Source organism: Pseudophryne corroboree, chromosome 9, assembly GCF_028390025.1.
Source record: "Pseudophryne corroboree isolate aPseCor3 chromosome 9, aPseCor3.hap2, whole genome shotgun sequence".
In the NCBI taxonomy this organism is placed as follows: Eukaryota; Metazoa; Chordata; class Amphibia; order Anura; family Myobatrachidae; genus Pseudophryne; species Pseudophryne corroboree.
This window is the reverse complement of record NC_086452.1, coordinates 302983323-303001554: the sequence shown is the minus strand read 5'-3', so window position 1 is coordinate 303001554 and position 18232 is coordinate 302983323. Positions and strand designations below refer to the sequence as shown.

The 18232-nt window shown below is 41.9% G+C and overlaps 10 non-coding genes and 66 pseudogenes across 10 annotated transcripts; all 76 read right to left on the bottom strand.

Moving 5' to 3' along the window:
• Window positions 1-36: 36 nt before the first annotated feature.
• LOC134959135 (5S ribosomal RNA) lies at window positions 37-155 on the bottom strand. Its single transcript, XR_010187211.1, has one exon. It is a non-coding gene; the product is annotated as a 5S ribosomal RNA (ribosomal RNA).
• A 107-nt stretch (window positions 156-262) lies between these two features.
• Window positions 263-381, bottom strand: LOC134960436 (5S ribosomal RNA; annotated as a pseudogene).
• Window positions 382-488: 107 nt separating this feature from the next.
• Window positions 489-607, bottom strand: LOC134960221 (5S ribosomal RNA; annotated as a pseudogene).
• Window positions 608-714: 107 nt separating this feature from the next.
• Window positions 715-833, bottom strand: LOC134962150 (5S ribosomal RNA). The gene has a single exon (XR_010188002.1). It is a non-coding gene; the product is annotated as a 5S ribosomal RNA (ribosomal RNA).
• Window positions 834-940: 107 nt separating this feature from the next.
• On the bottom strand, window positions 941-1059 carry LOC134960253 (5S ribosomal RNA; annotated as a pseudogene).
• Window positions 1060-1166: 107 nt separating this feature from the next.
• On the bottom strand, window positions 1167-1285 carry LOC134963694 (5S ribosomal RNA; annotated as a pseudogene).
• Window positions 1286-1443: 158 nt separating this feature from the next.
• On the bottom strand, window positions 1444-1562 carry LOC134963893 (5S ribosomal RNA; annotated as a pseudogene).
• Window positions 1563-1669: 107 nt separating this feature from the next.
• Window positions 1670-1788, bottom strand: LOC134959709 (5S ribosomal RNA; annotated as a pseudogene).
• A 107-nt stretch (window positions 1789-1895) lies between these two features.
• On the bottom strand, window positions 1896-2014 carry LOC134964253 (5S ribosomal RNA; annotated as a pseudogene).
• Window positions 2015-2120: 106 nt separating this feature from the next.
• LOC134961087 (5S ribosomal RNA) lies at window positions 2121-2239 on the bottom strand (annotated as a pseudogene).
• A 107-nt stretch (window positions 2240-2346) lies between these two features.
• Window positions 2347-2465, bottom strand: LOC134963102 (5S ribosomal RNA; annotated as a pseudogene).
• Window positions 2466-2572: 107 nt separating this feature from the next.
• LOC134962260 (5S ribosomal RNA) lies at window positions 2573-2691 on the bottom strand (annotated as a pseudogene).
• A 107-nt stretch (window positions 2692-2798) lies between these two features.
• On the bottom strand, window positions 2799-2917 carry LOC134962148 (5S ribosomal RNA; annotated as a pseudogene).
• Window positions 2918-3239: 322 nt separating this feature from the next.
• Window positions 3240-3358, bottom strand: LOC134963553 (5S ribosomal RNA). Its single transcript, XR_010188133.1, has one exon. It is a non-coding gene; the product is annotated as a 5S ribosomal RNA (ribosomal RNA).
• A 107-nt stretch (window positions 3359-3465) lies between these two features.
• On the bottom strand, window positions 3466-3584 carry LOC134963013 (5S ribosomal RNA; annotated as a pseudogene).
• Window positions 3585-3691: 107 nt separating this feature from the next.
• On the bottom strand, window positions 3692-3810 carry LOC134964134 (5S ribosomal RNA; annotated as a pseudogene).
• Window positions 3811-3916: 106 nt separating this feature from the next.
• LOC134961900 (5S ribosomal RNA) lies at window positions 3917-4035 on the bottom strand (annotated as a pseudogene).
• Window positions 4036-4142: 107 nt separating this feature from the next.
• Window positions 4143-4261, bottom strand: LOC134959621 (5S ribosomal RNA; annotated as a pseudogene).
• A 107-nt stretch (window positions 4262-4368) lies between these two features.
• Window positions 4369-4487, bottom strand: LOC134960418 (5S ribosomal RNA; annotated as a pseudogene).
• A 107-nt stretch (window positions 4488-4594) lies between these two features.
• LOC134964869 (5S ribosomal RNA) lies at window positions 4595-4713 on the bottom strand (annotated as a pseudogene).
• Window positions 4714-4871: 158 nt separating this feature from the next.
• On the bottom strand, window positions 4872-4990 carry LOC134964964 (5S ribosomal RNA; annotated as a pseudogene).
• Window positions 4991-5097: 107 nt separating this feature from the next.
• Window positions 5098-5216, bottom strand: LOC134961848 (5S ribosomal RNA; annotated as a pseudogene).
• A 107-nt stretch (window positions 5217-5323) lies between these two features.
• On the bottom strand, window positions 5324-5442 carry LOC134959107 (5S ribosomal RNA). Its single transcript, XR_010187183.1, has one exon. It is a non-coding gene; the product is annotated as a 5S ribosomal RNA (ribosomal RNA).
• Window positions 5443-5549: 107 nt separating this feature from the next.
• On the bottom strand, window positions 5550-5668 carry LOC134959708 (5S ribosomal RNA; annotated as a pseudogene).
• A 107-nt stretch (window positions 5669-5775) lies between these two features.
• On the bottom strand, window positions 5776-5894 carry LOC134964123 (5S ribosomal RNA; annotated as a pseudogene).
• A 106-nt stretch (window positions 5895-6000) lies between these two features.
• On the bottom strand, window positions 6001-6119 carry LOC134960842 (5S ribosomal RNA; annotated as a pseudogene).
• Window positions 6120-6226: 107 nt separating this feature from the next.
• LOC134962411 (5S ribosomal RNA) lies at window positions 6227-6345 on the bottom strand (annotated as a pseudogene).
• A 107-nt stretch (window positions 6346-6452) lies between these two features.
• Window positions 6453-6571, bottom strand: LOC134962345 (5S ribosomal RNA; annotated as a pseudogene).
• A 107-nt stretch (window positions 6572-6678) lies between these two features.
• On the bottom strand, window positions 6679-6797 carry LOC134963037 (5S ribosomal RNA; annotated as a pseudogene).
• Window positions 6798-7119: 322 nt separating this feature from the next.
• Window positions 7120-7238, bottom strand: LOC134964685 (5S ribosomal RNA). Its single transcript, XR_010188238.1, has one exon. It is a non-coding gene; the product is annotated as a 5S ribosomal RNA (ribosomal RNA).
• Window positions 7239-7345: 107 nt separating this feature from the next.
• LOC134963011 (5S ribosomal RNA) lies at window positions 7346-7464 on the bottom strand (annotated as a pseudogene).
• A 107-nt stretch (window positions 7465-7571) lies between these two features.
• LOC134964133 (5S ribosomal RNA) lies at window positions 7572-7690 on the bottom strand (annotated as a pseudogene).
• A 106-nt stretch (window positions 7691-7796) lies between these two features.
• LOC134961899 (5S ribosomal RNA) lies at window positions 7797-7915 on the bottom strand (annotated as a pseudogene).
• A 107-nt stretch (window positions 7916-8022) lies between these two features.
• Window positions 8023-8141, bottom strand: LOC134959617 (5S ribosomal RNA; annotated as a pseudogene).
• Window positions 8142-8248: 107 nt separating this feature from the next.
• Window positions 8249-8367, bottom strand: LOC134960417 (5S ribosomal RNA; annotated as a pseudogene).
• A 107-nt stretch (window positions 8368-8474) lies between these two features.
• On the bottom strand, window positions 8475-8593 carry LOC134964868 (5S ribosomal RNA; annotated as a pseudogene).
• A 158-nt stretch (window positions 8594-8751) lies between these two features.
• Window positions 8752-8870, bottom strand: LOC134964825 (5S ribosomal RNA; annotated as a pseudogene).
• A 107-nt stretch (window positions 8871-8977) lies between these two features.
• Window positions 8978-9096, bottom strand: LOC134961536 (5S ribosomal RNA; annotated as a pseudogene).
• Window positions 9097-9203: 107 nt separating this feature from the next.
• LOC134958998 (5S ribosomal RNA) lies at window positions 9204-9322 on the bottom strand. Its single transcript, XR_010187152.1, has one exon. It is a non-coding gene; the product is annotated as a 5S ribosomal RNA (ribosomal RNA).
• Window positions 9323-9429: 107 nt separating this feature from the next.
• LOC134961113 (5S ribosomal RNA) lies at window positions 9430-9548 on the bottom strand (annotated as a pseudogene).
• A 107-nt stretch (window positions 9549-9655) lies between these two features.
• LOC134964436 (5S ribosomal RNA) lies at window positions 9656-9774 on the bottom strand (annotated as a pseudogene).
• A 106-nt stretch (window positions 9775-9880) lies between these two features.
• LOC134964371 (5S ribosomal RNA) lies at window positions 9881-9999 on the bottom strand (annotated as a pseudogene).
• Window positions 10000-10321: 322 nt separating this feature from the next.
• On the bottom strand, window positions 10322-10440 carry LOC134961356 (5S ribosomal RNA; annotated as a pseudogene).
• A 106-nt stretch (window positions 10441-10546) lies between these two features.
• On the bottom strand, window positions 10547-10665 carry LOC134963440 (5S ribosomal RNA; annotated as a pseudogene).
• A 107-nt stretch (window positions 10666-10772) lies between these two features.
• Window positions 10773-10891, bottom strand: LOC134962419 (5S ribosomal RNA; annotated as a pseudogene).
• Window positions 10892-10998: 107 nt separating this feature from the next.
• On the bottom strand, window positions 10999-11117 carry LOC134961647 (5S ribosomal RNA; annotated as a pseudogene).
• Window positions 11118-11224: 107 nt separating this feature from the next.
• On the bottom strand, window positions 11225-11343 carry LOC134960649 (5S ribosomal RNA; annotated as a pseudogene).
• A 107-nt stretch (window positions 11344-11450) lies between these two features.
• LOC134962366 (5S ribosomal RNA) lies at window positions 11451-11569 on the bottom strand. Its single transcript, XR_010188021.1, has one exon. It is a non-coding gene; the product is annotated as a 5S ribosomal RNA (ribosomal RNA).
• A 107-nt stretch (window positions 11570-11676) lies between these two features.
• On the bottom strand, window positions 11677-11795 carry LOC134962679 (5S ribosomal RNA; annotated as a pseudogene).
• Window positions 11796-11902: 107 nt separating this feature from the next.
• Window positions 11903-12021, bottom strand: LOC134962521 (5S ribosomal RNA; annotated as a pseudogene).
• Window positions 12022-12128: 107 nt separating this feature from the next.
• On the bottom strand, window positions 12129-12246 carry LOC134962622 (5S ribosomal RNA; annotated as a pseudogene).
• Window positions 12247-12354: 108 nt separating this feature from the next.
• Window positions 12355-12473, bottom strand: LOC134960054 (5S ribosomal RNA; annotated as a pseudogene).
• Window positions 12474-12580: 107 nt separating this feature from the next.
• On the bottom strand, window positions 12581-12699 carry LOC134963122 (5S ribosomal RNA; annotated as a pseudogene).
• Window positions 12700-12806: 107 nt separating this feature from the next.
• On the bottom strand, window positions 12807-12925 carry LOC134959841 (5S ribosomal RNA; annotated as a pseudogene).
• A 107-nt stretch (window positions 12926-13032) lies between these two features.
• LOC134960094 (5S ribosomal RNA) lies at window positions 13033-13151 on the bottom strand (annotated as a pseudogene).
• A 107-nt stretch (window positions 13152-13258) lies between these two features.
• Window positions 13259-13377, bottom strand: LOC134960018 (5S ribosomal RNA). Its single transcript, XR_010187687.1, has one exon. It is a non-coding gene; the product is annotated as a 5S ribosomal RNA (ribosomal RNA).
• A 107-nt stretch (window positions 13378-13484) lies between these two features.
• Window positions 13485-13603, bottom strand: LOC134961602 (5S ribosomal RNA; annotated as a pseudogene).
• A 107-nt stretch (window positions 13604-13710) lies between these two features.
• Window positions 13711-13829, bottom strand: LOC134962724 (5S ribosomal RNA; annotated as a pseudogene).
• Window positions 13830-13936: 107 nt separating this feature from the next.
• LOC134962165 (5S ribosomal RNA) lies at window positions 13937-14055 on the bottom strand (annotated as a pseudogene).
• A 107-nt stretch (window positions 14056-14162) lies between these two features.
• Window positions 14163-14281, bottom strand: LOC134960115 (5S ribosomal RNA; annotated as a pseudogene).
• A 110-nt stretch (window positions 14282-14391) lies between these two features.
• On the bottom strand, window positions 14392-14510 carry LOC134963730 (5S ribosomal RNA; annotated as a pseudogene).
• A 107-nt stretch (window positions 14511-14617) lies between these two features.
• LOC134960838 (5S ribosomal RNA) lies at window positions 14618-14736 on the bottom strand (annotated as a pseudogene).
• A 107-nt stretch (window positions 14737-14843) lies between these two features.
• On the bottom strand, window positions 14844-14962 carry LOC134962789 (5S ribosomal RNA; annotated as a pseudogene).
• Window positions 14963-15069: 107 nt separating this feature from the next.
• LOC134964747 (5S ribosomal RNA) lies at window positions 15070-15188 on the bottom strand. The gene has a single exon (XR_010188244.1). It is a non-coding gene; the product is annotated as a 5S ribosomal RNA (ribosomal RNA).
• Window positions 15189-15510: 322 nt separating this feature from the next.
• On the bottom strand, window positions 15511-15629 carry LOC134964673 (5S ribosomal RNA). The gene has a single exon (XR_010188237.1). It is a non-coding gene; the product is annotated as a 5S ribosomal RNA (ribosomal RNA).
• A 107-nt stretch (window positions 15630-15736) lies between these two features.
• On the bottom strand, window positions 15737-15855 carry LOC134963542 (5S ribosomal RNA; annotated as a pseudogene).
• Window positions 15856-15962: 107 nt separating this feature from the next.
• Window positions 15963-16081, bottom strand: LOC134964507 (5S ribosomal RNA; annotated as a pseudogene).
• A 106-nt stretch (window positions 16082-16187) lies between these two features.
• On the bottom strand, window positions 16188-16306 carry LOC134961897 (5S ribosomal RNA; annotated as a pseudogene).
• Window positions 16307-16413: 107 nt separating this feature from the next.
• On the bottom strand, window positions 16414-16532 carry LOC134960092 (5S ribosomal RNA; annotated as a pseudogene).
• A 107-nt stretch (window positions 16533-16639) lies between these two features.
• On the bottom strand, window positions 16640-16758 carry LOC134960416 (5S ribosomal RNA; annotated as a pseudogene).
• Window positions 16759-16865: 107 nt separating this feature from the next.
• LOC134964867 (5S ribosomal RNA) lies at window positions 16866-16984 on the bottom strand (annotated as a pseudogene).
• A 158-nt stretch (window positions 16985-17142) lies between these two features.
• Window positions 17143-17261, bottom strand: LOC134964967 (5S ribosomal RNA; annotated as a pseudogene).
• A 107-nt stretch (window positions 17262-17368) lies between these two features.
• Window positions 17369-17487, bottom strand: LOC134960504 (5S ribosomal RNA; annotated as a pseudogene).
• Window positions 17488-17594: 107 nt separating this feature from the next.
• LOC134959707 (5S ribosomal RNA) lies at window positions 17595-17713 on the bottom strand (annotated as a pseudogene).
• A 107-nt stretch (window positions 17714-17820) lies between these two features.
• On the bottom strand, window positions 17821-17939 carry LOC134964435 (5S ribosomal RNA; annotated as a pseudogene).
• A 106-nt stretch (window positions 17940-18045) lies between these two features.
• LOC134961784 (5S ribosomal RNA) lies at window positions 18046-18164 on the bottom strand (annotated as a pseudogene).
• Between the last annotated feature and the right edge of the window lie 68 nt (window positions 18165-18232).

Sequence of the window (18232 nt, the reverse complement as noted above, 5' to 3'; positions counted from 1 at the left end):
GAATGCATCAACAGAATGGTGTTGGCAGTATAAAAATACCTACAGCACCTTGTATTCCCAGGGGTTCTCCCACCAAAGTACTAACCAGGCCCAACACTGCTTAGCTTCCAAGATCAGATGAGATTGGGCGTATCCAGTGTGGTGTGGCTGTAGATGAGCTTTGTGGTTTCTGTTAGAACTTTTCAAATTCTAGCTACTGGTACATAAATGAAAAAATTTGAAAATGGAATGCATCAACAGAATGGTGTAGGCAGTATAAAAACACCTACAGCACCTTGTATTCCCAGGTGGTCTCCCATCCAAGTACTAAGCAGCCCCAACACTGCTTAGCTTTCAAGATCAAATGAGATTGGGCGTATCCAGTGTGGTATGGCTGTAGATAAGCTTTGTGGTTTCTGTTAGAACTTTTCTACTTCTAACTACTGGTACATAAATGAATAAGTTTGAAAATGGAATGCATCAACAGAACGGTGTTGGCAGTATAAAAATACCTACAGCACCTCGTATTCCCAGGTGGTCTCCCACCAAAGTACTAAACAGGCCCAACACTGCTTAGCTTCCAAGATCAGATGAGATTGTTCGTATCCAGTGTGGTGTGGCTGTAGATGAGCTTTGTAGTTTCTGTTAGAACTTTTCTACTTCTAACTACTGGTACATAAATGAATAAGTTTGAAAATGTAATGCATCAACAGAATGGTGTTGGCAGTATAAAAATACCTACAGCACCTTGTATTCCCAGGTGGTCTCCCATCCAAGTACTAAACAGGCCCAACACTGCTTAGCTTCCAAGATCTGATGAGATTGGGCATATCCAATGTGGTGTGACTGTAGATGAGCTTTGAGGTTTCTGTTAGAACTTTTCTACTTCTAGCTACTGGTACATAAATGAAAACAATTGAAAATGGAATGCATCAACAGAACGGTGTTGGCAGTATAAAAATATCTGCAGCACCTTGCATTCTCAGGTGGTTTCCCATCAAAGTACTAACCAGGCCCAACACTGCTTAGCTTTCAAGATCAGATGAGATTGGGCGTATCCAGTGTGGTGTGGCTGTAGATGAGCTTTGTGGTTTCTGTTAGAACTTTTCTACTTCTAACTACTGGTACATTAATGAATACATTTGAAAATGGAATGCATCAACAGAACGGTGTTGGCAGTATAAAAACACCTACAGCACTTTGTATTACCAGGTAGTCTCCCATCCAAGTACTAACCAGGCCCAACACTGCATAGCTTCCAAGATCAGAGGAGATTGGGCGTATCCAGTGTGGTGTGGCTGTAGATGAACTTTGTGGTTTCTCTTAGAACTTTTCTACTTCTAACTACTGGTAAATAAATGAAAAAGTTTGAAAATGGAATGCATCAACAGAACGGAGTTGGCAGTATAAAAATATCTGCAGCACCTTGCATTCCCAGGAGGTTTCCCATCCAAATACTAACCAGGCCTTCAGCACCTTGTACTCCCAGGTAGCCTCCCATCCAAGTACTAACCAGGCCCAACTCTTTTTAGCTTCCAAGATCAGATGAGATTGGGCGTATACAGTGTGGTGTGGCTGCAGATGAGCTTTGCAGTTTCTGATAGAACTCTTCTACTTCTAGCTACTGGTACATAAATGAATAAATTTGAAAATGGAATGCATCAACAGAACGGAGTTGGCAGTATAAAAATATTTGCAGCACCTCGTATTCCCAGGTGGTCTCCCACCCAAGTACTAAACAGGCCCAACACTGCTTAGCTTCCAAGATCAGATGAGATTGGGCGTATACAGTGTGGTGTGGCTGTAGATAATCTTTGTGGTTTCTGTTAGAACTTTTCTAATTCTAACTACTGGTAAATAAATGAAAAAGTTTGAAAATGGAATGCATCAACAGAACGGAGTTGGCAGTATAAAAATATCTGCAGCACCTTGCATTCCCATGTGGTCTCCCATCCAAATTATAACCAGGCCCAGCACTGCTTAGTTTCCAAGATCAGATGAGATTGGGCGTATCCAGTGTGGTGTGGCTGTAGATGAACTGTGCGGTTTCTGTTAGAACTTTCTACTTCTAGCTACTGGTACATAAATGAAAAAGTTTGAAAATGGAATGCATCAACAGAACGGAGTTGGCAGTATAAAAATATGTGCAGCACCTTGCATTCCCAGGCGGTTTCCCATCCAAGTACTAGCCAGGCCCAACACTGCTTAGCTTCCAAGATCAGATGAGATTGGGCGTATCCAGTGTGGTGTGGCTGTAGAAGAGATTTGTGTTTTCTATTTGAACTTTTCTACTTCTAGCTACTGCTACATAAATGAAAAAATTTGAAAATGGAATGCATCAACAGAACGGAGTTGGCAGTATAAAAATATGTGCAGCACCTTGCATTCCCAGGTGGTTTCCCATCCAAGTACTAACCAGGCCCAGCGCAGCTTAGCTTTCAAGATCAGATGAGATTGGTCGTGTCCAGTGTGGTGTGGCTGCAGATGAGCTTTGCAGTTTCTGATAGATCTTTTCTACTTCTAGCTACTGGAACATAAATGAATAAGTTTGAAAATGGAATGCATCAACAGAACGGTGTTGGCAGTATAAAAATTCCTACAGCACCTTGTATTCCCAGGTGGTCTCCCATCCAAGTATTAACCAAGCCAAACACTGCTTAGCTTCCAAGATCAGATGAGATTGGGCGTATCCAGTGTGGTGTGGCTCTAGATGAGCTCTGTGGTTTCTATTAGAACTTTTCTACTTCTAACTACTGGTACATAAATGAATACGTTTGAAAATTGAATGCATCAACAGAACGGTGTTGGCAGTATAAAAATACCTACAGCACCTTGTATTACCAGGTGGTCACCCATCCAAGTACTAACCAGGCCCAACACTGCTTAGCTTCTAAGGTCAGATCAGATTGGGCGGATCCAGTGTGGTGTGGCTGTAGATGAGCTTTGAGGTTTCTGTTAGAACTTTTCTACTTCTAACTACTGGTACATAAATGACCAGGTTTGAAAATGGAATGCATCAACAGAACGGTGTTGGCAGTATAAAAATACCTACAGCACCTTGTATTCCCAGGTGGTCTCCCAACCAAGTCCAGCACTGCTTAGCTTCCAAGATCAGATGAGATTGGGCGTATACAGTGTGGTGTGGCTGCAGATGAGCTTTGTGGTTTCTGTTAGAACTTTTCTACTTCTAACTACTGGTACATAAATGAATAAGTTTGAAAATAAAATGCATCAACAGAACGGTGTTGGCAGTATAAAAATACCTACAGCACCTCGTATTCCCAGGTGGTCTCCCACCCAAGTACTAAACAGGCTCAACACTGCTTAGCTTCCAAGATCAGATGAGATTGGGCGTATCCAGTGTGGTGTGGCTGTAGATAATCTTTGTGGTTTCTGTTAGAACTTTTCTACTTCTAACTACTGGTAAATAAATGAAAAAGTTTGAAAATGGAATGCATCAACAGAACGGAGTTGGCAGTATAAAAATATCTGCAGCACCTTGCATTCCCAGGTTGTCTCCGATCCAAATACTAACCAGGCCCAGCACTGCTTAGTTTCCAAGATCAGATGAGATTGGGCGTATCCAGTGTGGTGTGGCTGTAGATGAACTGTGCGGTTTCTGTTAGAAGTTTTCTACTTCTAGCTACTGGTACATAAATGAACAAATTTGAAAATGGAATGCATTAACAGAATGGTGTTGGCAGTATAAAAATACCTACAGCACCTTGTAATCCCAGGTGGTCTCCCATCCAAGTACTAAACAGGCCCAACACTGCTTAGCTTCCTAGATCAGATGAGATTGGGCATATCTAGCGTGGTGCGGCTGAAGATGAGCTTTGTGGTTTCTATTTGAACTTTTCTACCACTAGCTACTGGTACATAAATGAAAAAATTTGAAAATGTAATGATTCAACAGAACGGAGTTGCAGTATAAAAATATGTGCAGCACCTTGCATTCCCAGGTGGTTTCCCATCCAAGTACTAACCAGGCCCAGCACAGCTAAGCTTCCAAGATCAGATGAGATTGGGCGTGTCCAGTGTGGTGTAGCTGCAGATGAGCTATGCAGTTTCTGATAGAACTTTTCTACTTCTAGCTTCTGGTACATAAATGAATAAGTTTGAAAATGGAATGCATCAACAGAACGGTGTTGGCAGTATAAAAATACCTACAGCACCTTGTATTCCCAGGTGGTCTCCCAATCAAGTACTAACAAGGCCCAACACTGCTTAGTTTCCAAGATCAGATGAGATAGGGCGTATCCAGTGTGGTGTGGCTGTAGATGAACTTTGCGGTTTCTGTTAGAACTTTTCTACTTCTAGCTACTGGTACATAAATGAATAAATTTGAAAATGGAATGCATCTACAGAATGTTGTTGGCAGTATAAAAATACCTACAGCACCTTTTATTCCCAGGTGGTCTCCCATCAAAGTACTAACCAGGCCCAACACTGCTTAGCTTTCAAGATCAGATCAGATTGGGCGTATCCAGTGTGGTGTGGCTGTAGATGAGCTTTGTGGTTTCTGTTAGAACTTTTCTACATCTAACTACTGGTACATTAATGACTACATTTGAAAATGGAATGCATCAACAGAACGGTGTTGGCAGTATAAAAACACCTACTGCACTTTGTATTACCAGGTAGTCTCCCATCCAAGTACTGACCAGGCCCAACACTGCATAGCTTCCAAGATCAGAGGAGATTGGGCGTATCCAGTGTGGTGTGGCTGTAGATGAACTTTGTGGTTTCTGTTAGAACTTTTCTACTTCTAACTACTGGTAAATAAATGAAAAAGTTTGAAAAAGGAATGCATCAACAGAACGGAGTTGGCAGTATAAAAATATCTGCAGCACCTTGCATTCCCAGGAGGTTTCCCATCCAAATACTAACCAGGCCTTCAGCACCTTGTACTCCCAGGTGGCCTCCTATAGAAGTACTAACCAGGCCCAACTCTTCTTAGCTTCCAAGATCAGATGAGATTGGGCTTATCCAGTGTGGTGTGGCTGTAGATGAGCTTTGTGGTTTCTGTTAGAACTTTTCTACTTCTAACTACTGGTACATTAATGAATACATTTGAAAATGGAATGCATCAACAGAACGGTGTTTGCAGTATAAAAATACCTGCAGCACCTTGTATTCCCAGGTGGTCTCCCATCCAAGTATTAACCAGTCCCAGCACTGCTTAGCTTCCAAGATCAGATGAGATTGGGCGTATCCAGTGTGGTTTGGCTATAGATGAGCTTTGCGGTTTCTGTTAGAACTTGTGTACTTCTAACTACTGGTACATAAATGAAGAGGTTTGAAAATGGAATGCATCAACAGAACGGTGTTGGCAATATAAAAAGATCTACAGCACATTGTATTCCCAGGTGGTCTCCCATCCAAATACTAACCAAGCCCAACACTGCTTAGCTTCCAAGATCAGATGAGATTGGGCGTATACAGTGTGGTGTGGCTGCAGATGAGCTTTGCGGTTTCTGATAGAACTCTTCTACTTCTAGCTACTGGTACATAAATGAATAAATTTGAAAATGGAATGCATCAACAGAACGGAGTTGGCAGTATAAAAATATTTGCAGCACCTCGTATTCCCAGGTGGTCTCCCACCCAAGTACTAAACAGGCCCAACACTGCTTAGCTTCCAAGATCAGATGAGATTGGGCGTATACAGTGTGGTGTGGCTGTAGATAATCTTTGTGGTTTCTGTTAGAACTTTTCTAATTCTAACTACTGGTAAATAAATGAAAAAGTTTGAAAATGGAATGCATCAACAGAACGGAGTTGGCAGTATAAAAATATCTGCAGCACCTTGCATTCCCAGGTGGTCTCCCATCCAAATTATAACCAGGCCCAGCACTGCTTAGTTTCCAAGATCAGATGAGATTGGGCGTATCCAGTGTGGTGTGGCTGTAGATGAACTGTGCGGTTTCTGTTAGAACTTTCTACTTCTAGCTACTGGTACATAAATGAAAAAGTTTGAAAATGGAATGCATCAACAGAACGGAGTTGGCAGTATAAAAATATGTGCAGCACCTTGCATTCCCAGGCGGTTTCCCATCCAAGTACTAACCAGGCCCAACACTGCTTAGCTTCCAAGATCAGATGAGATTGGGCGTATCCAGTGTGGTGTGGCTGTAGAAGAGATTTGTGTTTTCTATTTGAACTTTTCTACTTCTAGCTACTGCTACATAAATGAAAAAATTTGAAAATGGAATGCATCAACAGAACGGAGTTGGCAGTATAAAAATATGTGCAGCACCTTGCATTCCCAGGTGGTTTCCCATCCAAGTACTAACCAGGCCCAGCGCAGCTTAGCTTTCAAGATCAGATGAGATTGGGCATGTCCAGTGTGGTGTGGCTGCAGATGAGCTTTGCAGTTTCTGATAGATCTTTTCTACTTCTAGCTACTGGAACATAAATGAATAAGTTTGAAAATGGAATGCATCAACAGAACGGTGTTGGCAGTATAAAAATTCCTACAGCACCTTGTATTCCCAGGTGGTCTCCCATCCAAGTATTAACCAAGCCCAACACTGCTTAGCTTCCAAGATCAGATGAGATTGGGCGTATCCAGTGTTGTGTGGCTCTAGATGAGCTCTGTGGTTTCTATTAGAACTTTTCTACTTCTAACTACTGGTACATAAATGAATACGTTTGAAAATTGAATGCATCAACAGAACGGTGTTGGCAGTATAAAAATACCTACAGCACCTTGTATTACCAGGTGGTCACCCATCCAAGTACTAACCAGGCCCAACACTGCTTAGCTTCTAAGGTCAGATCAGATTGGGCGGATCCAGTGTAGTGTGGCTGTAGATGAGCTTTGAAGTTTCTGTTAGAACTTTTCTACTTCTAACTACTGGTACATAAATGACCAGGTTTGAAAATGGAATGCATCAACAGAACGGTGTTGGCAGTATAAAAATACCTACAGCACCTTGTATTCCCAGGTGGTCTCCCAACCAAGTCCAGCACTGCTTAGCTTCCAAGATCAGATGAGATTGGGCGTATCCAGTGTGGTGTGGCTGCAGATGAGCTTTGTGGTTTCTGTTAGAACTTTTCTACTTCTAACTACTGGTACATAAATGAATAAGTTTGAAAATAAAATGCATCAACAGAACGGTGTTGGCAGTATAAAAATACCTACAGCACCTCGTATTCCCAGGTGGTCTCCCACCCAAGTACTAAACAGGCTCAACACTGCTTAGCTTCCAAGATCAGATGAGATTGGGCGTATCCAGTGTGCTGTGGCTGTAGATAATCTTTGTGGTTTCTGTTAGAACTTTTCTACTTCTAACTACTGGTAAATAAATGAAAAAGTTTGAAAATGGAATGCATCAACAGAACGGAGTTGGCAGTATAAAAATATCTGCAGCACCTTGCATTCCCAGGTTGTCTCCGATCCAAATACTAACCAGGCCCAGCACTGCTTAGTTTCCAAGATCAGATGAGATTGGGCGTATCCAGTGTGGTGTGGCTGTAGATGAACTGTGCGGTTTCTGTTAGAAGTTTTCTACTTCTAGCTACTGGTACATAAATGAACAAATTTGAAAATGGAATGCATTAACAGAATGGTGTTGGCAGTATAAAAATACCTACAGCACCTTGTAATCCCAGGTGGTCTCCCATCCAAGTACTAAACAGGCCCAACACTGCTTAGCTTCCTAGATCAGATGAGATTGGGCATATCTAGCGTGGTGCGGCTGAAGATGAGCTTTGTGGTTTCTATTTGAACTTTTCTACCACTAGCTACTGGTACATAAATGAAAAAATTTGAAAATGTAATGATTCAACAGAACGGAGTTGCAGTATAAAAATATGTGCAGCACCTTGCATTCCCAGGTGGTTTCCCATCCAAGTACTAACCAGGCCCAGCACAGCTAAGCTTCCAAGATCAGATGAGATTGGGCGTGTCCAGTGTGGTGTAGCTGCAGATGAGCTATGCAGTTTCTGATAGAACTTTTCTACTTCTAGCTTCTGGTACATAAATGAATAAGTTTGAAAATGGAATGCATCAACAGAACGGTGTTGGCAGTATAAAAATACCTACAGCACCTTGTATTCCCAGGTGGTCTCCCAATCAAGTACTAACAAGGCCCAACACTGCTTAGTTTCCAAGATCAGATGAGATAGGGCGTATCCAGTGTGGTGTGGCTGTAGATGAACTTTGCGGTTTCTGTTAGAACTTTTCTACTTCTAGCTACTGGTACATAAATGAATAAATTTGAAAATGGAATGCATCAACAGAATGGTGTTGGCAGTATAAAAATACCTACAGCACCTTTTATTCCCAGGTGGTCTCCCATCAAAGTACTAACCAGGCCCAACACTGCTTAGCTTTCAAGATCAGATCAGATTGGGCGTATCCAGTGTGGTGTGGCTGTAGATGAGCTTTGTGGTTTCTGTTAGAACTTTTCTACTTCTAACTACTGGTACATTAATGACTACATTTGAAAATGGAATGCATCAACAGAACGGTGTTGGCAGTATAAAAACACCTACTGCACTTTGTATTACCAGGTAGTCTCCCATCCAAGTACTGACCAGGCCCAACACTGCATAGCTTCCAAGATCAGAGGAGATTGGGCGTATCCAGTGTGGTGTGGCTGTAGATGAACTTTGTGGTTTCTGTTAGAACTTTTCTACTTCTAACTACTGGTAAATAAATGAAAAAGTTTGAAAAAGGAATGCATCAACAGAACGGAGTTGGCAGTATAAAAATATCTGCAGCACCTTGCATTCCCAGGAGGTTTCCCATCCAAATACTAACCAGGCCTTCAGCACCTTGTACTCCCAGGTGGCCTCCTATACAAGTACTAACCAGGCCCAACTCTTCTTAGCTTCCAAGATCAGATGAGATTGGGCTTATCCAGTGTGGTGTGGCTGTAGATGAGCTTTGTGGTTTCTGTTAGAACTTTTCTACTTCTAACTACTGGTACATAAATGAATAAGATTGAAAATGGAATGCATCAACAGAACGGTGTTTGCAGTATAAAAATACCTGCAGCACCTTGTATTCCCAGGTGGTCTCCCATCCAAGTATTAACCAGTCCCAACACTGCTTAGCTTCCAAGATCAGATGAGATTGGGCGTATCCAGTGTGGTTTGGCTATAGATGAGCTTTGCGGTTTCTGTTAGAACTTGTCTACTTCTAACTACTGGTACATAAATGAACAGGTTTGAAAATGGAATGCATCAACAGAACGGTGTTGGCAATATAAAAAGATCTACAGCACCTTATATTCCCAGGTGGTCTCCCATCCAAATACTAACCAAGCCCAACACTGCTTAGCTTCCAAGATCAGATGAGATTGGGCGTATACAGTGTGGTGTGGCTGCAGATGAGCTTTGCAGTTTCTGATAGAACTCTTCTACTTCTAGCTACTGGTACATAAATGAATAAATTTGAAAATGGAATGCATCAACAGAACGGAGTTGGCAGTATAAAAATATTTGCAGCACGTCGTATTCCCAGGTGGTCTCCCACCCAAGTACTAAACAGGCCCAACACTGCTTAGCTTCCAAGATCAGATGAGATTGGGCGTATACAGTGTGGTGTGGCTGTAGATAATCTTTGTGGTTTCTGTTAGAACTTTTCTAATTCTAACTACTGGTAAATAAATGAAAAAGTTTGAAAATGGAATGCATCAACAGAACGGAGTTGGCAGTATAAAAATATCTGCAGCACCTTGCATTCCCAGGTGGTCTCCCATCCAAATTATAACCAGGCCCAGCACTGCTTAGTTTCCAAGATCAGATGAGATTGGGCGTATCCAGTGTGGTGTGGCTATAGATGAACTGTGCGGTTTCTGTTAGAACTTTATACTTCTAGCTACTGGTACATAAATGAAAAAGTTTGAAAATGGAATGCATCAACAGAACGGAGTTGGCAGTATAAAAATATGTGCAGCACCTTGCATTCCCAGGCGGTTTCCCATCCAAGTACAAACCAGGCCCAGCGCAGCTTAGCTTTCAAGATCAGATGAGATTGGGCGGATCCAGTGTGGTGTGGCTGTAGATGAGCTTTGAGGTTTCTGTTAGAACTTTTCTACTTCTAACTACTGGTACATAAATGACCAGGTTTGAAAATGGAATGCATCAACAGAATGGTGTTGGCAGTATAAAAATACCTACAGCACCTTGTATTCCCAGGTGGTCTCCCAACCAAGTCCAGCACTGCTTAGCTTCCAAGATCAGATGAGATTGGGTGTATCCAGTGTGGTGTGGCTGCAGATGAGCTTTGTGGTTTCTGTTAGAACTTTTCTACTTCTAGCTACTGGTACATAAATGAACAAATTTGAAAATGGAATGCATTAACAGAATGGTGTTGGCAGTATAAAAATACCTACAGCACCTTGTATTCCCAGGTGGTCTCCCATCCAAGTACTAAACAGGCCCAACACTGCTTAGCTTCCTAGATCAGATGAGATTGGGCGTATCCAGCCTGGTGCGGCTGTAGATGAGCTTTGTGGTTTCTATTTGAACTTTTCTACCACTAGCTACTGGTACATAAATGAAAAAATTTGAAAATGTAATGATTCAACAGAACGGAGTTGCAGTATAAAAATATGTGCAGCACCTTGCATTCCCAGGTGGTTTCCCATCCAAGTACTAACCAGGCCCAGCACAGCTAAGCTTCCAAGATCAGATGAGATTCGGCGTGTCCAGTGTGGTGTAGCTGCAGATGAGCTATGCAGTTTCTGATAGAACTTTTCTACTTCTAGCTTCTGGTACATAAATGAATAAGTTTGAAAATGGAATGCATCAACAGAACGGTGTTTGCAGTATAAAAATTACTACAGCACCTTGTATTCCCATGTGGTCTCCCATCCAAGTACTAACCATGCCTAACACTGCTTAGCTTCCAAGATCAGATGAGATTGGGCGTACCCAGTGTGGTGTTGCTGTAGATGAGTTTTGTGGTTTCTGTTAGAACTTTTCTACTTCTAGCTACTGGTACTTAAATGAAAAAATTTGAAAATGGAATGCATCAACAGAACGGAGTTGGCAGTATAAAAATATCTGCAGCACCTTGCATTCCCAGGTGGTTTCCCATCCAAATACTAACCAGGCCCAGCACTGCTTAGTTTCCAAGATCAGATGAGATTGGGCGTATACAGTGTGGTGTGGCTGTAGATGAACTTTGCGGTTTCTGTTAGAACTTTTCTACTTCTAGCTACTGGTACATAAATGAATAAATTTGAAAATGGAATGCATCAACAGAATGGTGTTGGCAGTATAAAAATACCTACAGCACCTTGTATTCCCAGGTGGTCTCCCATCCAAGTACTAACCAGGCCCAACACTGCTTAGCTTCTAAGGTCAGATCAGATTGGGCGGATCCAGTGTGGTGTGGCTGTAGATGAGTTTTGTGGTTTCTGTTAGAACTTTTCTACTTCTAACTACTGGTACATAAATGAACAGGTTTGAAAATGAAATGCATCAACAGAATGGTGTTGGCAGTATAAAAATACCTACAGCACCTTGTATTCCCAGGTGGTCTCCCATCCAAGTACTAACCAGGCCCAACACTGCTTAGCTTCCAAGATCAGATGAGATTGGGTGTATCCAGTGTGGTGTGGCTGTAGAAGAGCTTTGTGGTTTCTATTTGAACTTTTCTACTTCTAGCTACTGCTACATAAATGAAAAGATGTGAAAATGGAATGCATCAACAGAACGGAGTTGGCAGTATAAAAATATGTGCAGCACCTTGCATTCCCAGGTGGTTTCCAATCCAAGTACTAACCAGGCCCAGCGCAGCTTAGCTTCCAAGATCAGATGAGATTGGGCGTGTCCAGTGTGGTGTGGCTGCAGATGAGCTTTGCAGTTTCTGATAGATCTTTTCTACTTCTAGCTACTGGAACATAAATGAATAAGTTTGAAAATGGAATGCTTCAACCGAACGGTGTTGGCAGTATAAAAATTCCTACAGCACCTTGTATTCCCAGGTGGTCTCCCATCAAAGTACTAACCAAGCCCAACACTGCTTAGCTTCCAAGATCAGATGAGATTAGGCGTATCCAGTGTGGAGTGTCTCTAGATGAGCTCTGTGGTTTCTGTTAGAACTTTTCTACTTCTAACTACTGGTACATAAATGAATAAGTTTGAAAATCGAATGCATCAACAGAACGGTGTTGGCTGTATAAAAATACCTACAGCACCTTGTATTCCCAGGTGGTCACCTATCCAAGTACTAACCAGGCCAACACTGCTTAGCTTCCAAGGTCAGATCAGATTGGGCGGATCTAGTGTGGTGTGGCTGTAGATGATCTTTGTGGTTTCTGATAGAACTTTTCTACTTCTAACTACTGGTACATTAATGAATACGTTTGAAAATGTAATGCATCAACAGAACGTTGTTGGCAGTAAAAAAAATACCTACAGCACTTTATATTCCCAGGCGGTCTCCCATCCAAGTACTAAACACGCCCAACACTGCTTAGCTTCCAAGATCAGATGAGATTGGAAGTATCCAGTGTGGTGTGGCTGTAGATGAGCTTTGTGGTTTCTATTTAAACTTTTCAACTTCTAGCTACTGGTACATAAATGAAAAAATTTGAAAATGTAATGCATCAATAGAACTGAGTTGGATGTATAAAAATATGTGCAGCACCTTGCATTCCCAGGTGGTTTCCCATTCAAGTAATAACCAGGCCCAGCACAGCTTGGCTTCCAAGATCAGATGAGATTGGGCGTGTCCAGTGTGGTGTAGCTGCAGATGAGCTTTGCAGTTTCTGAAAGAACTTTTCTACTTCTAGCTACTGGTACATAAATAAACAGGTTTGAAAATGGAATGCATCAACAGAACAGTGTTGGCAGTATAAAAATTCCTACAGCACCTTGAATTACCAGGTGGTCTCCCATCAAAGTACTAACCAGGCCCAACACTGCTTAGCTTCCAAGATCAGATGAGATTGGGCGTATCCAGTGTGGTGTGGCTGTAGATGAGCTTTGTGGTTTCTGTTAGAACTTTTCTACTTCTAGCTACTGGTACATAAATGAAAAGGTTTGAAAATGGAATGCATCAACAGAATGGTGTTGGCAGTATAAAAAGACCTACAGCACCTTGTACTCCCAGGTGGTCTCCCATCCAAGTACTAACCAAGCCCTGCACTGCTTAGCTTCCAAGATCAGATAAGATTGGGCGTATCCAGTGTGGTGTGGCTGCAGACGAGCTTTGTGGTTTCTGCTAGAACTTTTCTACTTCTAACTACTGGTACATAAATGAATAAGTTTGAAAACTGAATGCATCAACAGAACGGTGTTGTCAGTATAAAAATACCTACAGCACCTCGTATTCCCAGGTGGTCTCCCACCCAAGTACTAAACAGGCCCAACACTGCTTAGCTTCCAAGATCAGATGAGATTGGGCGTATTCAGTGTGGTGTGACTGTAGATAATCTTTGAGGTTTCTGTTAGAACTTTTCTACTTCTAACTACTGGTAAATAAATGAAAAAGATTGAAAATGGAATGCATCAACAGAACGGAGTTGGCAGTATAAAAATATCTGCAGCACCTTGCATTCTCAGGTGGTTTCCCATCCAAATACTAACCAGGCCCAGCACTGCTTAGTTTCCAAGATCAGATGAGATTGGGCGTATCCAGTGTGGTGTGGCTGTAGATGAACTGTGCGGTTTCTGTTAGAACTTTTCTACTTCTAGCTACTGGTACATAAATGAATAAATTTGAAAATGGAATGCATCAACAGAATGGTGTTGGCAGTATAAAAATACCTACAACACTTTGTATTCCCAGGCGGTCTCCCATCCAAGTACTAACCAGGGTCAACACTGCTTAGCTTTCAAGATCAGATGAGATTGGGCGTATCCAGTGTGGTGTGGCTGTAGATGAGCTTTGTGGTTTCTGATAGAACTTTTCTACTTCTAACTACTGGTACATTAATGAATACGTTTGAAAATGGAATGCCTCAACAGAACGGTGTTGGCAGTATAAAAATGCTTACAGCACTTTGTATTCCCAGATAGTCTCCCATCCAAGTACTAACCAGGCCCAACACTGCTTAGCTTCCAAGATCAGATGAGATCGGGCGTATCCAGCGTGGTGTGGCTGTAGATGAGCTTTGTGCTTTCTATTAGAACTTTTCTACTTCTAATTACTGGTACATAAATGAATAAGTCTGAAAATGTAATGCATCAACAGAACGGTGTTGGCAGTATAAAAATACCTACAGCACTTTATATTCCCAGGCGGTCTCCCATCCAAGTACTAAACAGGCCCAACACTGCTTAGCTTCCAAGATCAGATGAGATTGGAAGTATCCAGTGCGGTGTGGCTGTAGATGAGCTTTGTGGTTTCTATTTGAGCTTTTCTACTTCTAGCTACTGGTACATAAATGAAAAAAAAAATTGAAAATGTAATGCATCAACAGTACTGAGTTGGCAGTATAAAAATATGTGAAGCACCTTGCATTCCCAGGTGGTTTCCCATCCAAGTACTAACCAGGCCCAGCACAGCTTGGATTCCAAGATCAGATGAGATTGGGCGTGTCCAGTGTGGTGTGGCTGCAGATGAGCTTTGCAGTTTCTGAAAAAACTTTTCTACTTCTAGCTACTGGTACATAAATAAAAAGGTTTGAAAATGGAATGCATCAACAGAACAGTGTTGGCAGTATAAAAATTCCTACAGCACCTTGAATTCCCAGGTGGTGTCCCATCCAAGTATTAACCAGGCCCAACACTGCTTAGCTTCCAAAATCAGATGAGATTGGGCGTATCCAGTGTGGTGTGGCTGTAGATAAGCTTTATGATTTCTGTTAGAACTTTTCTACTTCTAGCTACTGGTACATAAATGAATAAGTTTGAAAATGTAATGCATCAACAGAACGGAGTTGGCAGTATAAAAATATCTGCAGCACCTTGCATTCTCAGGTGGTTTCCCATCCAAATACTAACCAGGCCCAGCACTGCTTAGTTTCCAAGATCAGATGAGATAGGGCGTATCCAGTGTGGTGTGGCTGTAGATGAACTTTGCGGTTTCTGTTAGAACTTTTCTACTTCTAGCTACTGGTACATAAATGAATAAATTTGAAAATGGAATGCATCAACAGAATGGTGTTGGCAGTATAAAAATACCTACAGCACCTTGTATTCCCAGGTGGTCTCCCATCAAAATACTAACCAGGCCCAACACTGCTTAGCTTTCAAGATCAGATGAGATTGGGCGTATCCAGTGTGGTGTGGCTGTAGATGAGCTTTGTGGTTTCTGTTAGAACTTTTCTACTTCTAACTACTGGTACATAAAAGACCAGGTTTGAAAATGGAATGCATCAACAGAACGGTGTTGGCAGTATAAAAATACCTACAGCACGTTGTATTCCCAGGTGGTCTCCCAACCAAGTCCAGCACTGCTTAGCTTCCAAGATCAGATGAGATTGGGCGTATCCAGTGTGGTGTGGCTGCAGATGAGCTTTGTGGTTTCTGTTAGTACTTTTCTACTTCTAACTACTGGTACATAAATGAATAAGTTTGAAAATAAAATGCATCAACAGAACGGTGTTGGCAGTATAAAAATACCTACAGCACCTCGTATTCCCAGGTGGTCTCCCACCCAAGTACTAAACAGGCTCAACACTGCTTAGCTTCCAAGATCAGATGAGATTGGGCGTATCCAGTGTGCTGTGGCTGTAGATAATCTTTGTGGTTTCTGTTAGAACTTTTCTACTTCTAACTACTGGTAAATAAATGAAAAAGTTTGAAAATGGAATGCATCAACAGAACGGAGTTGGCAGTATAAAAATATCTGCAGCACCTTGCATTCCCAGGTTGTCTCCGATCCAAATACTAACCAGGCCCAGCACTGCTTAGTTTCCAAGATCAGATGAGATTGGGCGTATCCAGTGTGGTGTTGCTGTAGATGAACTGTGCGGTTTCTGTTAGAAGTTTTCTACTTCTAGCTACTGGTACATAAATGAACAAATTTGAAAATGGAATGCATTAACAGAATGGTGTTGGCAGTATAAAAATACCTACAGCACCTTGTAATCCCAGGTGGTCTCCCATCCAAGTACTAAATAGGCCCAACACTGCTTAGCTTCCTAGATCAGATGAGATTGGGCATATCTAGCGTGGTGCGGCTGAAGATGAGCTTTGTGGTTTCTATTTGAACTTTTCTACCACTAGCTACTGGTACATAAATGAAAAAATTTGAAAATGTAATGATTCAACAGAACGGAGTTGCAGTATAAAAATATGTGCAGCACCTTGCATTCCCAGGTGGTTTCCCATCCAAGTACTAACCAGGCCCAGCACAGCTAAGCTTCCAAGATCAGATGAGATTGGGCGTGTCCAGTGTGGTGTAGCTGCAGATGAGCTATGCAGTTTCTGATAGAACTTTTCTACTTCTAGCTTCTGGTACATAAATGAATAAGTTTGAAAATGGAATGCATCAACAGAACGGTGTTGGCAGTATAAAAATACCTACAGCACCTTGTATTCCCAGGTGGTCTCCCAATCAAGTACTAACAAGGCCCAACACTGCTTTGTTTCCAAGATCAGATGAGATAGGGCGTATCCAGTGTGGTGTGGCTGTAGATGAACTTTGCGGTTTCTGTTAGAACTTTTCTACTTCTAGCTACTGGTACATAAATGAATAAATTTGAAAATGGAATGCATCAACAGAATGGTGTTGGCAGTATAAAAATACCTACAGCACCTTTTATTCCCAGGTGGTCTCCCATCAAAGTACTAACCAGGCCCAACACTGCTTAGCTTTCAAGATCAGATCAGATTGGGCGTATCCAGTGTGGTGTGGCTGTAGATGAGCTTTGTGGTTTCTGTTAGAACTTTTCTACTTCTAACTACTGGTACATTAATGACTACATTTGAAAATGGAATGCATCAACAGAACGGTGTTGGCAGTATAAAAACACCTACTGCACTTTGTATTACCAGGTAGTCTCCCATCCAAGTACTGACCAGGCCCAACACTGCATAGCTTCCAAGATCAGAGGAGATTGGGCGTATCCAGTGTGGTGTGGCTGTAGATGAACTTTGTGGTTTCTGTTAGAACTTTTCTACTTCTAACTACTGGTAAATAAATGAAAAAGTTTGAAAAAGGAATGCATCAACAGAACGGAGTTGGCAGTATAAAAATATCTGCAGCACCTTGCATTCCCAGGAGGTTTCCCATCCAAATACTAACCAGGCCTTCAGCACCTTGTACTCCCAGGTGGCCTCCTATACAAGTACTAACCAGGCCCAACTCTTCTTAGCTTCCAAGATCAGATGAGATTGGGCTTATCCAGTGTGGTGTGACTGTAGATGAGCTTTGTGGTTTCTGTTAGAACTTTTCTACTTCTAACTACTGGTACATAAATGAACAGGTTTGAAAATGGAATGCATCAACAGAACGGTGTTGGCAATATAAAAAGATCTACAGCACCTTATATTCCCAGGTGGTCTCCCATCCAAATACTAACCAAGCCCAACACTGCTTAGCTTCCAAGATCAGATGAGCTTGGGCGTATACAGTGTGGTGTGGCTGCAGATGAGCTTTGCAGTTTCTGATAGAACTCTTCTACTTCTAGCTACTGGTACATAAATGAATAAATTTGAAAATGGAATGCATCAACAGAACGGAGTTGGCAGTATAAAAATATTTGCAGCACCTCGTATTCCCAGGTGGTCTCCCACCCAAGTACTAAACAGGCCCAACACTGCTTAGCTTCCAAGATCAGATGAGATTGGGCGTATACAGTGTGGTGTGGCTGTAGATAATCTTTGTGGTTTCTGTTAGAACTTTTCTAATTCTAACTACTGGTGAATAAATGAAAAAGTTTGAAAATGGAATGCATCAACAGAACGGAGTTGGCAGTATAAAAATATCTGCAGCACCTTGCATTCCCAGGTGGTCTCCCATCCAAATTATAACCAGGCCCAGCACTGCTTAGTTTCCAAGATCAGATGAGATTGGGCGTATCCAGTGTGGTGTGGCTATAGATGAACTGTGCGGTTTCTGTTAGAACTTTATACTTCTAGCTACTGGTACATAAATGAAAAAGTTTGAAAATGGAATGCATCAACAGATCGGAGTTGGCAGTATAAAAATATGTGCAGCACCTTGCATTCCCAGGCGGTTTCCCATCCAAGTACTAACCAGGCCCAGCGCAGCTTAGCTTTCAAGATCAGATGAGATTGGGCGTGTCCAGTGTGGTGTGGCTGCAGATGAGCTTTGCAGTTTCTGATAGATCTTTTCTACTTCTAGCTACTGGAACATAAATGAATAAGTTTGAAA